Source organism: Pongo pygmaeus, chromosome X, assembly GCF_028885625.2.
Source record: "Pongo pygmaeus isolate AG05252 chromosome X, NHGRI_mPonPyg2-v2.0_pri, whole genome shotgun sequence".
In the NCBI taxonomy this organism is placed as follows: Eukaryota; Metazoa; Chordata; class Mammalia; order Primates; family Hominidae; genus Pongo; species Pongo pygmaeus.
Window position 1 is genome coordinate 105,254,879 of NC_072396.2, and position 14,045 is coordinate 105,268,923.

The 14,045-nt window shown below is 41.7% G+C and overlaps 1 protein-coding gene across 3 annotated transcripts in view; it reads left to right on the forward strand.

Moving 5' to 3' along the window:
- The first annotated feature begins 5,671 nt into the window (after positions 1-5,671).
- The window catches only part of DRP2 (dystrophin related protein 2), a 44,510-nt gene continuing 36,136 nt past the window's right edge, over positions 5,672-14,045 (forward strand). For 2 of the 3 annotated variants that reach the window (XM_054472555.2, XM_063660707.1), the window contains exon 1: positions 5,672-6,053. The gene's annotated coding sequence lies outside the window, so the exon portion shown is untranslated. Of the gene's footprint in view, positions 6,054-10,483; positions 10,588-14,045 lie in introns of all 3 variants that reach the window. The other variant, XM_054472557.2, reaches the window with a different exon arrangement.

Sequence of the window (14,045 nt, forward strand, 5' to 3'; positions counted from 1 at the left end):
GAATCCCAGCTTGCATTTTTTTAATTAGCTTTATGAATTTGGACAAGTTACTTTTAACATCTCTGAGCTGTAGTCTCCTTGTCTGTAAAGTTGGAAATAATAACCCTTACCTCACTGAATCATTGTGAGCATTGCAGGAGGTAACAGATGTCAAGTGCCTTACACTACTTGGCACAGAATACAGTTTCAAAAATGTTAGTTCCCTTCCCCTCTCAATCCAAGTTACAAGCAGGAAGTGAGTGACCATCTTGCCTCAGTATCCTAAACACAATGAAAGTACAAATCAATAGCAGTTCTCTTTAGCCTAGAAAATCAGTAGTTTTTTTTTTTTTGAGATGGAGTTTTGCTCTTTTTGCCCAGGCTGGAGTGCAATGGCGTGGTCTTGGCTCACTGCAGCCTCTGCCTCCCGGGTTTAAGTGATTCTCCTGCCTCAGCCTCCCAAGTAGCTGGGATTACAGGCAACTGCCACCATGCCCGGCTAATTTTTGTATTTTCAGTAGAGATGGAGTTTCACCATGTTGGCCAGGCTGGTCTTGAACTCCCAACCTCAGGTGATCCACCTCAGCCTCCCAGAGTGCTGGGATTACAGGCGTGAGCCACCGTGCCCAGCCGAAAATCAATAGTTCTTATTGAATTGTGTATGTTTTCTTGGAAGCTCATGTGAAAGGTTGCTAGTGAACGTGCATATGTCTAGCAGTCTGGGCTGAAAGGAGGATAGGAAGGTTGATAATGTGAAAGATAGTGAATAAACCTGAACTGTGTGGTTGGTATGTCTACTTAAAGAAATATAGTATCTGATCTAGCATGGAAACAGGGAGCTAATTACATTCCTGGCATGACGTCCTTAGCTGTTATAGTCTACTCTAGGATGTATGTCCTTTGCATATAGGAAAACCACCAGGACCTTGAAGCAATAGAAATAATAATCTCTTACATTTGAATAGCACTTTATAGTTTCAATATATATTCACATCCATAATCCCATTTGAGTCTCAATCCAAATGAGTGAAGTAAACAGGGCAGACAGCTATTATCTCCTATCTGGTGAAGGAAAAATCAAAGCTCAAAAATGTCAGTGACAATTTTGTAGCAAAATTGGGATTAGAACCTTTGTCTTTTGACTCCTAATTCAACATTCTTTCCACTATACCACTTTAACTGTAGCTTGAATGGTTTTGGCCTAAATGGAATATATTTGAAAACATAAATAGAAGTTATGTTATATAACATCCCAGCTGCTGGGTCTGGTTTAGCAGAAGCTTGAAGAACAGCAGAAGAGGGTGGGAGGTAACCAAGTGTGTAAAATGAGTTCCGCATTTTCAGATGTTCAACAAAAGCAACAGAGAGTGCTCAGACCATTGACTGGGACAATACTGATTCTTTAACCCTTAGTCTGTTATGGCTTTGCATTATTCCTTATCAACTCCAATGACGAATTCCAGCCTTTTCGACATTGTGCCCCTACATTTTTAATCTGTTCCTCCAACTTAACCTGTTCCTTCAACTTATCACCCAGCCTCCTGCATCTATATCATACATGGTGAAAATCCCTCCCTCCTACTCTCTGACTCATTCTCTCATCTGAATTCATATTAATCTTGTTCGTCCTGAGACATTTGCCTCTATCTGTTCTTCTAACCTTTTTGGTTTTTCTGCATGGAACCTCAATTCATTGGAAGCAATCTCTGCTATGTAAATCAAATAATATGGCAGAAGATATTCTGCAAATAATAGCTGGCAAAGATTTATTATTATTCTGCATTTTCTAAGGGATATTTTTTACTTTCCAAGCTTACTGAAACCTGGGTATTCTTTGCTCTGATGATGCTGCTTCCCTCTAAACTTTCTCCAGTTTGTCCATAACATAGCCTTAAACTGGTTGTGTGTGTGTACCTGAGATGGGACTTTCTTTTTTAAAAAACTTTATTTATTTGGAGACGAGGTCTCACTATACTGCCCAGGCTGGTCTCAAACTCCTGAGCTCAAGAAATTCTCCTGCCTCAGCCCACCAAAGTGCTGGGATTACAGATGTAAGCCACTGTGCCCGGCCCAAGGGGGTGGGGCTTTCTATAGTGGGGAAACATTCTTCCCACTTCCCAGCTCATCGGAGTCAACATACTTCCTGCTCCTCGCATGTTTTTCGATAGCAGGGAAAGGGAGGAAACCAAAAGATTGCAGAGGAAAGCAAGAGAGGAAACAATGTATAAGAAGTTCCCAGAGGGGATACAGAGAAAATGGCCTGAGGTCATGGGAAGAGGGGTTGACCTTAGGGAGGTAATAAGTGATTTCATTTTGTCTGGAGACAGTAGGAGGGAAAGACTGGAAGACATTCTGAGATAGAGAAGTTTGCAGGGATAACATCCACCTTTTCAGTAAAGCAAGAGAATGAAAGTTATTTGCTGAGGTAGGTGGCTGGGGTTGGGTGTCTGGTAGACATGAACAGAAGTAGTTGTTTTGGTAAACATGGTCAGGGACCAGCAAATAAGGCTGTGGAATGGCAAAACAGAAATGAGAATAAGCTATACCACCTCTCCCACCCACAAAGGACAAAAATACAGTTTATTTCTCCTTTAGCAATGCAGCAATAGGCAGACTAGGAAGAATCAATACAAGGAAAGGCCAGTATGAAGAAGATCCATTTGGGGACGAGGCCCACTCTTCCAATATAAAACCGAGTTGTCCGTTTTTTCCACCCTCACTACCAACTGCTCTACCTCAGGCCCTTATCAGATGAGTACTGCAACTGCTTCCTACCAGGCACCCAGGCTTCCAGCCTTTCCCCCCCTCAGATTCATCCTTCGTTTCACTTATCACTCTATTGTATTTGTTTTTAATTAACTGTCTCACCCATTAGGCTATGAGCAACTTGAAGGCAGTCTTCCAGTCTTCTCTGTGCCCCTGGGGTCTAGCACAGAATATGGAATGTAGTAGACACTCAGTAATGGTTCTTTGAATGAAAACCACTGGAGCGATATTTCTAAAACATAAACCTGATCATGCCACTTGCCTGCTTAAACATTTTAAATGATCTTTAGCATGGTACTCCAGCGCCCCCATGGGCTGATCCCATGTGCTTCCATAGCTTCATTTCCTGCCACCTTCTCCCCTTTCCCACCCATATCCCTGTCTTAAGTTAACCATACTTAACTAGGACGTGCAGTTCCTCAGCAGGCTGTATGCTCTTACCTTTGTGCTTTTATACATGCTTTCTCCCTATCTGAAATACCCTAGCAAAGTCCTGTGCAGTGGTACCAGGGTGAGCCTTGAACATCCTTCTGCCAGTTACCAAGGTGAAACTAAAGTCAAAGCTTGTGGCCCGACCTACTTTTATCTTTCTTTGCCCTTCTCCGAAAATAGTTGAGCCTAGCCTATGTGCTTATTGGGCATGTGGTAACCTGATGCCGAGGGTGAGTAGTGAGTCAGGTTCCCATGTGTTTTGTATATGTCTGTCACAGTTGTTCTGTGTGTGCTTTCCCAAACTATTTCTCACAATGTTCCCTCTGGTCTTTCTTCTAGCTAGCTCCCCGCTCCAACTCATTCCAAGTCAGTTGTAAAGGACTCTGAGGTCCCTGGTTCTGGATGGTACTGACAAACCCTGTAAGCTTCCAGGGCTACGATGGAGGGCGAGACAGGGTCAGGCCTGGGCTAGGCTAGGTAGCTAAGAAATGTTCTGTTGCGGATGTGTAGGTTGAGAAGCCAGATGTGTTTTCAAAAGCCCCTTCAGAAATCAAAGGCCTTTTCTGCACCTGCATGGGGGCCTGCCTTTTGCTATTTGGACCAGATAGGAAGGGCTACTTACACAGCTCTGAAAGCTTGATGACAGGGGCAATAGGTTCCTATGTTGCTTATTTTGAAAAGGAGATCAGGCCATATTTCTAGCCTTTTACTGAAGCTAGCAACTTAAGTTTTTAAAATTTCACCTCAAAAGAAAACATACACGTATATACACACTATTTTCTAGCTGAAGGTTTTCAATAATAGTAATGATCATCATGATGACCACAGTTATTAATGATATATTATATGTATCAAAATTGCTAAAAGAATAGATTTGTAAGGTTCTCGCTGCAAAAAAAATGATAAGTTGGTGGGATGATGAATATGTTAATTAGCTGGGCTGAATTTTTTGCATAGTATACATAGATCAAAACATCACACTGGAGCCCATAAATATATACAATTATTATTTGTCAATTAAAAATAAATAATAAAAATACTTCATAAAAAAATCACATAATAATTTTAAAATGGAACAAAAAAAAACAATAATTCTGAGTCCTTTAGACACTTTGTAAACACTAGTCCTAGATCCTATGTAAATACTAGTCCTAGATCCTATGTAAATACTTAGTCCTAGGAAGTATTTTCTTTCTTTCTTTTTTTTTTTTTTTGAGACAGAGTCTTGCTCTGTTACCCAGGCTGGAGTGCAGTGGTGCAATCTTGGCTCACTGCAACCTCCACCTCCCAGGTTCAAGCGATTCTCCTGCCTCAGCCTCCTCAGTAGCTGGGATTACAGGCGCACACCACCACACCCAGCTAATTTTTGTATTTTTTTAGTAGAGACGGGGTTTCACCATGTTGGTCAGGCTGGTCTCGAACTCCTGACCTTGTGATCCACCTGCCTCGGCCTCCCAAAGTGTGGGATTATAAGCGTGAGCCACCACGCCCAGCCCTAGGAAGTATTTTCTAAGTTCCAGTGCCATCAAAGCTTATAAAATTTTTAGAGGCAAATCAGTGAACTTAAGCAACCCACTCCCAACCAGTCTTTGTCTCTCTCCATATACACCCTGTTCCCAGAGATGGAGGGAGGAAAGAAGAAAGCTGCTTTTATCCTTTGCCGTGGCCTGGGACTGCTGGGGCTTTAAATCTTTGTATGTTTGTGTAGGAGGATGAGGATGGGGACTTTCTGACTGCTATTCATCCACCTATTCATTCAATTTACTCATTCAACATATATTTATTAAGTAACCTACTGTGTGCTGGGCACTTGGTAAAGGGATATAATCTTATCTATCCTGCCAGTGGCTTCTCCCAGGTCTCTGAGAGTGTTTGGAGCTCATACCCTCTTCTCTTTAACAAGCATGACAGTTAAAAGAGTAAGGGCTGGTATGGACAAAAGCAGGAAGGTACCTGGGGTAGTAGTCATTGAGGGGAGTCATGGAGGAGCTGTATTTTCCCGAATTATTCAAGATCCATTTTGTTTCCCCAATTTGTTGAGGCTTTTTCTACATATGAGATCCAAGAGGGTGTGAAGATGAGACTTAGGCGTGACTGGCAGACTGTCCTGAGCCCAAAACTGTACCTTGAGTACCAGTGATGATTCTAGATCACAGCATTTCAACCCTCAACACAGAAGCAGAATCCTGGACTGGCTACCGAGGGGCCCCTGCCAGCTGCTGGCTCCAAAGTTGGTTTTGTCTGTGGGCTAGATCGGTGTAAGTTGGGGTCCAGGCTGCTCGCTCAGCAGTCTGATTGATCTCCAGGGCTCTTTTGTCTCCTCCTCCCCAGTGGAAGCCTCTCCCCCCTCCCCCTCTCCCCCCTCCCCCTCTCCCCCCTCCCCCTCTCCCCCTCTCCCCCTCTCCCCCTCTCCCCCTCTCCCCCTCTCCCCCTCTCCCCCCTCCGCCTCTCCCCCTTTCTCCCTCTTCCCCCTCTCCTTGTCTCCTTCTCTCCCCCTCTGCTTCTCAGGCTCTTCCGCTTTCCTCCTCTGCTTCTAATGAATTGACATCTCCAAGAGCCGCCACATCTCTGGTAGTTTTACAAAACTGTCCTTGCTCTTCCTGCGTTTGCCCAGTCAAGGGTATTTTTGCCTGAGGTCGGAATGATGCTGTTAGTCCTGGTGATATGATTGCATAGCAACACAGAGCAGCTCTGAGAGGGGAGGAGGAGGAGAAGAAGGAAGACAGGGAAGTGGGAGAGACAGAGGGAGAGTGTGCATACAGCAGCTGTCGGCATCCCTGTCTCAGGGACTTCTTTGCTGATTCACAGAGGCAGCCCAGCCTCGGCCTCCCAGCTTACAGCTGCCGCCTGCTTCTCAGACCTGACGGAATCAGAAGGTAGGCCACAGAAAAATTATTTCCAAGCCTTGCCCTTTTTCAGCTGGCTGAGGGGAAATGACTGAGGGAGGGGAAGCTCCAGAGGTACTGTGTGGCGGGCGAGGGGTGGGGGGAGAGAGGGAAAATGTGTGTGTGTGTGTGTGTGTGTGTGTGTGTGTGTGTACGCGTGCCTGTCTGCGGTCTGCTTGCATGTGCCTTTAGGGGAAAACTTGCATTTAAAAATGCCCACAATAAAGTAGTCACCATTTAGATTCATAAAGAAAAAAAAAAAAGATGCCCAAGAATAGAAACTCAAGCCGATTTGAGCAACTAAGGTCTCAAAATGAATAGGAAGGAGGTACACAGTTTGCTTCTTTGAGAAGAGAGGGGCATTTATTTTAGGTTCTCAATAGCATGCTTTTTGTCCAAGGGTGTATTTCTTGGCAGGAGGGAAGGAAAGGTGTGGAAAGCATTGGCTAACAAGGGAGGAGAGAGGAAACATGGGACCTTGGAGCAGTTTCCCTGAACAAATGAGTATTCTGACCAGCAGACAGGACACAGGAGTTCTTTGCTGAAGTAAACCAGGCTCTGACCTAAGAGCCTGGCGCTGAAGGGCTCATCTCATCTCTGTATTTACTTCCTGGCTCTGTTGTTTTTCCTGTGACATTTTTTCCCTCTTACCTTCTCCCCTGGTTTCCTTTCTACACCCTGTAATCAGGAGGCATCTTTCCACTCTTGAAAGCATAGCTTGGAGTGGTTTCAAATAGGGCTTGCTTCTCTTGGAGTCCAACACCCTATCACCTTCTGCTCTCACCACCTTTCCCGGCATCAGACCAAGTGCCCCAGCCTAGTAAGTGGGCCTGAGACTATATGGGTAGTTAATGTTTATCCTTCCTTTGGTAGGCGGGTCGAGCCAGGCCTCACAGGTGTTGGGTCTAAGCAAGTGGCAAGGCTGGGATGGGGTGGGGTGGGGTGGAGTGGGGTAGAGGAGAATGTCAGCAGCAGCTGCCGCCTGCTTCCGTTGAAAGCATGGTGCATGCTGTCTGGAAAAGAACATACTTTTTAAAAATGTTTTCTTTTTGATTGTCAAAAGAACAAAAGCCTTAAAAAAGCTCTATGTCTAGTTCATCTTAATTCCTGACTTTTCTAAAGAATCCTTGTTTCTAGATGAAAGGCCCTCAGGTAAATCACTTTTTAAAAGGCCTGTGGGAACCACAAGTCTCAGGAGATTTTCCTTCTAAGGTTTGCGTGGGGAGATGATCCCAGAGAATCTCAGGGCCTTCTAAGGAAACCTCCGTGAAAAGGCAGTGTTGGAAGTGGCAGTGTTGTGTCCTGTTTCTGAAAGAAGACCAAGCCCCTCTGTCTCTGGGTTGGCAGGCCTCTGTCCTGTAGTCTTGCTTTCTGTAAACCATTGCTGGGGGTTGAAGGCACATGGAAAGAGCTCCTCTTCCTGTGAGATTTGTACTTCTAGGCATTCAGCCTCAGCTAAGTAGCTCTGTGCTCCAGGTCAGATTACCCTTCAAGTCCACCATAAAGGAGGGGAGCATATCTTGAAGCAATGAATTTAGCAAAGGCCCCAAGCTAGATGCGGAGAGCACATCTGGGATTCAGCCCTTCTAACTGTAGATGCTCTGAAGTTTCTGATGTTGGATCTGCCACCATGCCAGCTAGGATGGGGTCTCACTAATGAAGGCCAAGAAGATAGCCTTCTAAACCTCTCAGGGATACACACTCAGAGGAAACCCATTCAGTGGAAATTATACTATGAAATGACATTCCTTCCTTACGAAGGATTCTAAACATGCATCAGCAACAAAAATAGCAAGTGAGATAAATCCTTCTAGGATAGGGTTTACCAAACCAATGTTCTGTAGAGCCCCATCCTGAAAGAATGTTAATAGATTCTGTTTTAAAATAAGCGTTGGGTGTGTGTGTGTGTGTGTGCATGCATGTGTGTGTATTCTGCAGTTCAATACTTTTTTGGAAATGCTTCTTAACCAAATTCTCATTTTGGAGAGTCACAGTGTATGTAACACATATTAAAGACTCTGAGAAGTACTGCTGTAAATGAATCTGTTTAATTTTATTTAATCCAGTACATCCCAGACTGGTTTGACCAGGGAACACTTTTCTGTATGGAAAACACTTTTTGCCTCTTGCAGATACAGTTTGGGGAACTGCTGCAAAAATAAAATAAAATAAAATAAAAAATAAAAAAATAAAAAACTGGAAGAAATCGTCACATGGATAACACTTGTAAAATAATCTAGTCCAACAATGCATTTCTAAACATGAAAAACCCAAGAGGTTAATCATATTGTTTTCCTTCCCATAGCTGATGAGAATCTGGGATTATCTCCTGATTCCCCAGCCCATTGTACCCAACTGCTGCTTCTCTAGCAGGTCCCTTCCTGTGAAACTAGTCCCAGGAAAATGAAGCAGATTTAAGGAATAATCCTTAAATTTTGAGTGCAACATTTACATTTAATACATTTCTTCTAGTATTTTGCTATATGCAAAAATTGTCAACTTTCTTTTCAGCATGGGCTTTGTTGCATTCTTTTAAACAATGTGTTATGAAATATCTTTGTTCATTCAAAAAGGTATAAAAATAATATGGTGAAAATCAGGTTATTCATTGCCAAGCTTAATAAAGAAACATTACCAGTAGAGTTGAAACCTTCTGTCTATTCTCCATGATTAAAGTTCTCTCTTTCCTTCCAAAGTAACCACTATCCTGGATTTGGTGTTTATTATTCCCATGCATTGATTTATATACTTTTACTACACATGTATATATTTTTAAACAACATATACTACTGCTTTATATGTTTTAAAAGTTTATATCAGTGGTGTATCATATGTATTCTTCTGCAATGTGATTTTTCTTTTCTTTTTTTCCCCCCCAAGAGACAAGATCTTGCACTGTTATCCAGGCTGGAGTGAAGTGGTGTGATCATAACTCACTGCAGTCTCGAGCTCCTGGGCTGGAGCAATCCTCCAGCCTCACCACCCCCCAGGTGACACCACCATGCCCAGCTAATTTTTTTTCCTTCATAGAGACAGGGTCCTGCTATGTTGTCCAGGCTGATCTCAAACTCCTGGCCTCACGTAGTCCTCCTGCCTCAGCCTCCCAAAGTGTTGGGATTACAGCCATGAGCCACTGCACCTGGCTTGAAACTTATTTTTTCTATTCAATGTTATATTTGTGAAAAGCATCCATGTTGTAACACGGGTCTCTAGTTTACTCATTTTTTTCATTATTGTATACTCCTGTAATGACTATACCACACTTTATCTATTCTGCTGTTGATGGACATTTAGGCTATTTCTAGTTTTGAGCAATCACAGAGGTACTGTGATCATTCTTGTGTAGCTATTCTCAGGTGACAATTTCTACTGGGTAAATATCTGGGTGGAATTGTCCCCTTACAGGGTATGTGCATTGTCACCTTTGGGAGATATTGTCAAATCACTGTGCAAAATAGTTTACTAACTTACACTCCCACCATCAGTGTATAAAGGTTTCAGGTTTATTGCATTAATTGGCTCTTAAGAGTTTTCTCCCATGGGGATGCATCTCTGATTTTTTTAATTGGATAATAAATTTTATTTCTCAAAATTGCTTGACAGCTAAACTTCTCAGGAATACGTTTCCTTGTTTTCATTTGTAAATGAGGGGATTGGCCTAGATGATCTCAAAGGTCCTTTCTAGCTTGAAAATCTGAGTTTCTATGATTTATTCATTAAATCAAGTACATCTGAAGCAGAACCTTGGTTTTTTGAGTGCATTGCAGGAATTATTTTAGGAACTGTAACAAAGTTTGTTACCAATGAAATGTGTATCTTCTCTCTTACTGCCATGCTGTCAGGTAGAAAGCCAGTGGTATGAGAGAAAAGGCAGTTACACAGTTGTTACCTTGGATTGGGGAGAGGATTCTGTAGCCCATGGGAAGGGGGTCTCCTTCCCATTGCCCTGTTCTTTACAGAACCTCTTCATCTTAGAAGTCTTCCCTATCTCTTGAATTTTTTCTCCCAAGAATAATAAATGTTTGCTTTTTTTTTTTTTTGAGATGGAGTCTCGCTATGTCGCCCAGGCTAGAGTACAGTGGCACAATCTTGGCTGGGAGGCTGAGGCATGATAATCACTTGAACCCAGGAGGTGGAGGTTGCAGTGAGCCGAGATCATGCCACTGCACTCCAGCTGCACTCCAGCCTGGGCGACAGAGTGAGACTCCGTCTCAAAAAAAAAAAAAAAAAAAAAAAAACAAAAACGGATGTCCAGGCTTCCTTTCTGCACATACACACAGTAGATTTTTTAAAAATGTTTTTATAAAATTGGAGTTCCACTAAACATGCTATTCTGACATTTGTTTTCTTTGGCCTAAAATATATAACTTTGAAATCTGTCCAAATCAGTGCATATAGATCTACCTGTTTCTTTTTAACAGCTATGTAATATTCCGCCGTGTGAGTGGCTATCGTAATAGATAACATTTGAATATTTACTAAATGCCAGAAACTATGAATTAACTCCTCTCAGCAAATCTAAGAGGTAGGTCTTTTTGTTATCCCTGTTTCACAGATGTGGGGACTGGAGCACAGTAAGGTTGGGGAGCTTGTCCATATCTGTGCCGATAAGTAGCCAAGGTGCAAGCCAGAGCATCCTGGTTCAGAGCCTATGCCCCAGACAATAATGCTGTGATATGTCTCAGACGTAGTCTACTCACCAGTCCCCTGTTGGTGGACATTTGAGTGAATGCAGATTTTTGCTATTGCAAACAATACTGCAGCAGAATCTTTGTCCACTTCTGGAGGTCTTTTTGTAACATAGGCTCTTAGATTTCTCCGGTTTCTAGGTGGAAAGAGCTTATTTATTGAAAAAAAATTATTGAGCTCTAGGCATTGGGGAGGCTCTGAGCTTAAAATAGGAGACTTGACCAGAATTTCACTTCTCAGATGTCCTGTAAAGGTCACTTAAGTGCTTTTCACGGTTTGCCAGCCTGGTGCTGCCCCAGACCTTAGACTCACTGCATCTTGTCTGTTTTTAATTGCTTGTGTCTTTGCCTGGGTAGTGGCATAACTGAGTCAATGCTTGGGCTCCCACCTGGTGGTCCATAGCCAAAAATTGTCTCCATTGTATCCATTGTATGGATACACTTGCCAGGTATCAGTGATTACAATGCCTCAGAGCCTGGGTTCTAGAATTTACAGAGGCAGAATAGCATAATGATAAATAACTTGTATTCTGAGACACAACTGCCTGGGTACAAATCCCAGCTCTTCACGATGTATTCACAATATGACTCTGAACAAGTTACTTACCATCTCTGGGCCCCCATTTTCTCATCCATACAGTGAGGATAGCAATAGTAACTACTTTATAGGGTTGTCGTAAGGATTCAATGAGTTAATGTATGTAGACTGCTTAGTTAATGTATATAAAACAAGAATACAGTTATTATTTATTTGGCTATGGAAAAGCTGGCACACCAATCTTTCCGTAAAATAGTTGGTGACCTCCTTGCATTTTGGTGGGGAGTGGAGAGGGGGCAAAGAATTAGCTGTTATTAAATAGGTAATGTGTTCACATGGGTCAAAATTCAAAAAGTACAAAATGATATTTAGTAAAAAATTTTATCTCCTATTGGCAACATGGGGCTTATGTGGTGTGGGGAATAATTCTGTTTCTCAACCTGAGAAGTGATTATATGAATTTACTTTATAATAATTTAATATACTTTACATATATGCTTTATGTACTTTTATAGGTATATTTCTCATTTTGAAAAGGGCAGAAATAGTAGAAATCCCAAAGACATGGGGAGAATTTTTACTGCTCAGTTCCCTTCTCCAGTGGTAACAGGCTCTTTTGTATACTTCCAAAGATATTTTTTTGCATCTATAAGCACATATTTTTAATATACAAATGTAGACTACCCACCTCCTTGATTTTTCTCTTGTTTTCTTTTTACTTAAGGTATATCATAAGAGATCATTTTGTATTGGCATATAAAGAGTTCTTAATTATTTTTTAAGTAGCTGTATAGAATTCCATTGTATGGATACACCATTATTTAATTAGTCCCCTAGTGATAGACGTTTAAGTTTTTGCAATTTTTTTTTTTGCCATTTCAAGCCTTGTTTCAAATGCTGACATTGTACTTATTATTGTACTTGTTTCAAATGCTAGCGTTGTACATTATTCCACACAAATTTAAGTAGCATATGTTCCTAGACATCTCCAGTTTTTGGGTGCTTAGCACTGTGTTAAAAATATGTGGGATATAAATAAATATCAGGTGTGGGTTTTGTCCTCCATGAGCCAACAATCTTGCTTTCATGTTGAAATCCTAATATTTCCCCTGTGTTTTTAAAGCTTTTTATCTCTGCTCAAGAGAAACAATGCCTTCCCACTGAATCCTCCTCAAACAGCCTGTGTATGGCTTTTAGAACCAGGAAGAGTATTTGCAGTAGCAAAAAGCCACAGTTTGGTGTCCAGCAGGATCCTTAGGGGAGGGCAGGGAAGGCTTATTGCCACCTAAAAAGCATCCTCCACACCTGCATATGTCAAAATCTTCTCTTTCACCTTAGCTCGAAAGCTTCTTTTCCATAAATACATCCCAAATCCCTCCAACTAGAAGTGAACACTTACTCCTCTGTGATCTCTTATAGCATGATTTCTGTGTCCTGCTGTCTCAGTCCATTTTCTGTTGCTTATAACAGAATACCTGAAACTGAGTAATTTATAAGAAAAGGAATTTATTTCTTACAGTTATGGAAGCTGAGATGTCCAGGTTCGAGGGGCTGCATCTGGTGAGCGTCTTCTTGCTGGTAGAAACTCTCTGAAGCATCCCAAGATGGCACGGAGTATCACATGGCTAGAGGGCTTAGTGTGCTAGTTCAGATCTCTCTTCCTCTTTTTATAAAGCCATGAATTCCGCTCCCATGATAACTTATTAATTCATTAATCCATGAGTGGATTAATCCATTCATGAGGGCAAAGCCCTCATCACCTCTTAAAGGCCCCAGCTCTCAATACTGTCACATTGGGGACAGATATTCAAACCACAGCACCCACGTAGGGTATGAATAATTTTCCCCACTAAAGTTATCATTTTTTTTGTTTATATGTCTTGTTTCCTACATTTGACCAGTTGGGGACCAAGTCTGATTCATCTTCAATCTCTCATAGCCTTTGCAAATTAAAAAGAGGAATAGGAAAAGAATCAGTATGTGCAGATGGTGATTTGAGATAGGATGGAGCTAGATAGAGGCAGAAGAATCTTTGTGTATAACAAAGAGTACTCGCCCAGGAATCAGGAGGCCCTGGTTCACTTGTGTCTCAGCATCTTCATCTGTAAAGTGGGATCTTAATTCTGGCTGGGATAACTTTACTAGGTTGTACTGAGGATCATGAAAGACAGCACAACAGACTACAAAGGCATGCTATATGAATACAGGGAATGATAGTGTTTGGTGCTTAGCAACCCTTAAACATTAACATTTGATACATTAGCAAACTAAGGCCTAGAGAGGCAATATGACTTGAGGTCACAGTCAGGGGCAAAGTCTAAAAAGAACAGAGGATAGTCATTTTAGGACCAGAAGAAATCTATTCCTTTTCTGCCTGTGTTAGGATTAGAAGGTCTGAATTCTCTGACTCCTGGGTTTATCTTAGTTTTGTTTTGTGAAGCCTTAACCTAGCATCAGGTCAGTAGAGGAATAAGAAAGAATCTTATAATCTGGAGAGAAATGAATCTCAAAAGAGAAGAAAAGAGATAGTTGATGAAAGAAGAGATACAAACGACCACTAAAAGTGTGGAGGAAAAGCTAAACATCTTTAGCAATTAAGGAAATGCAAAGTAATCCTCAAAATGCCATTTTCACTCACAAAGTTGGCAAATAAAGTAAGAATACATACTGTGGGCAAGTGTGCTGGGAAACTGGCATTCTCATACATTGCTAGTAGTAGTGTAAAATGATATAACTTTTTCTAGGGCAATTTAGACA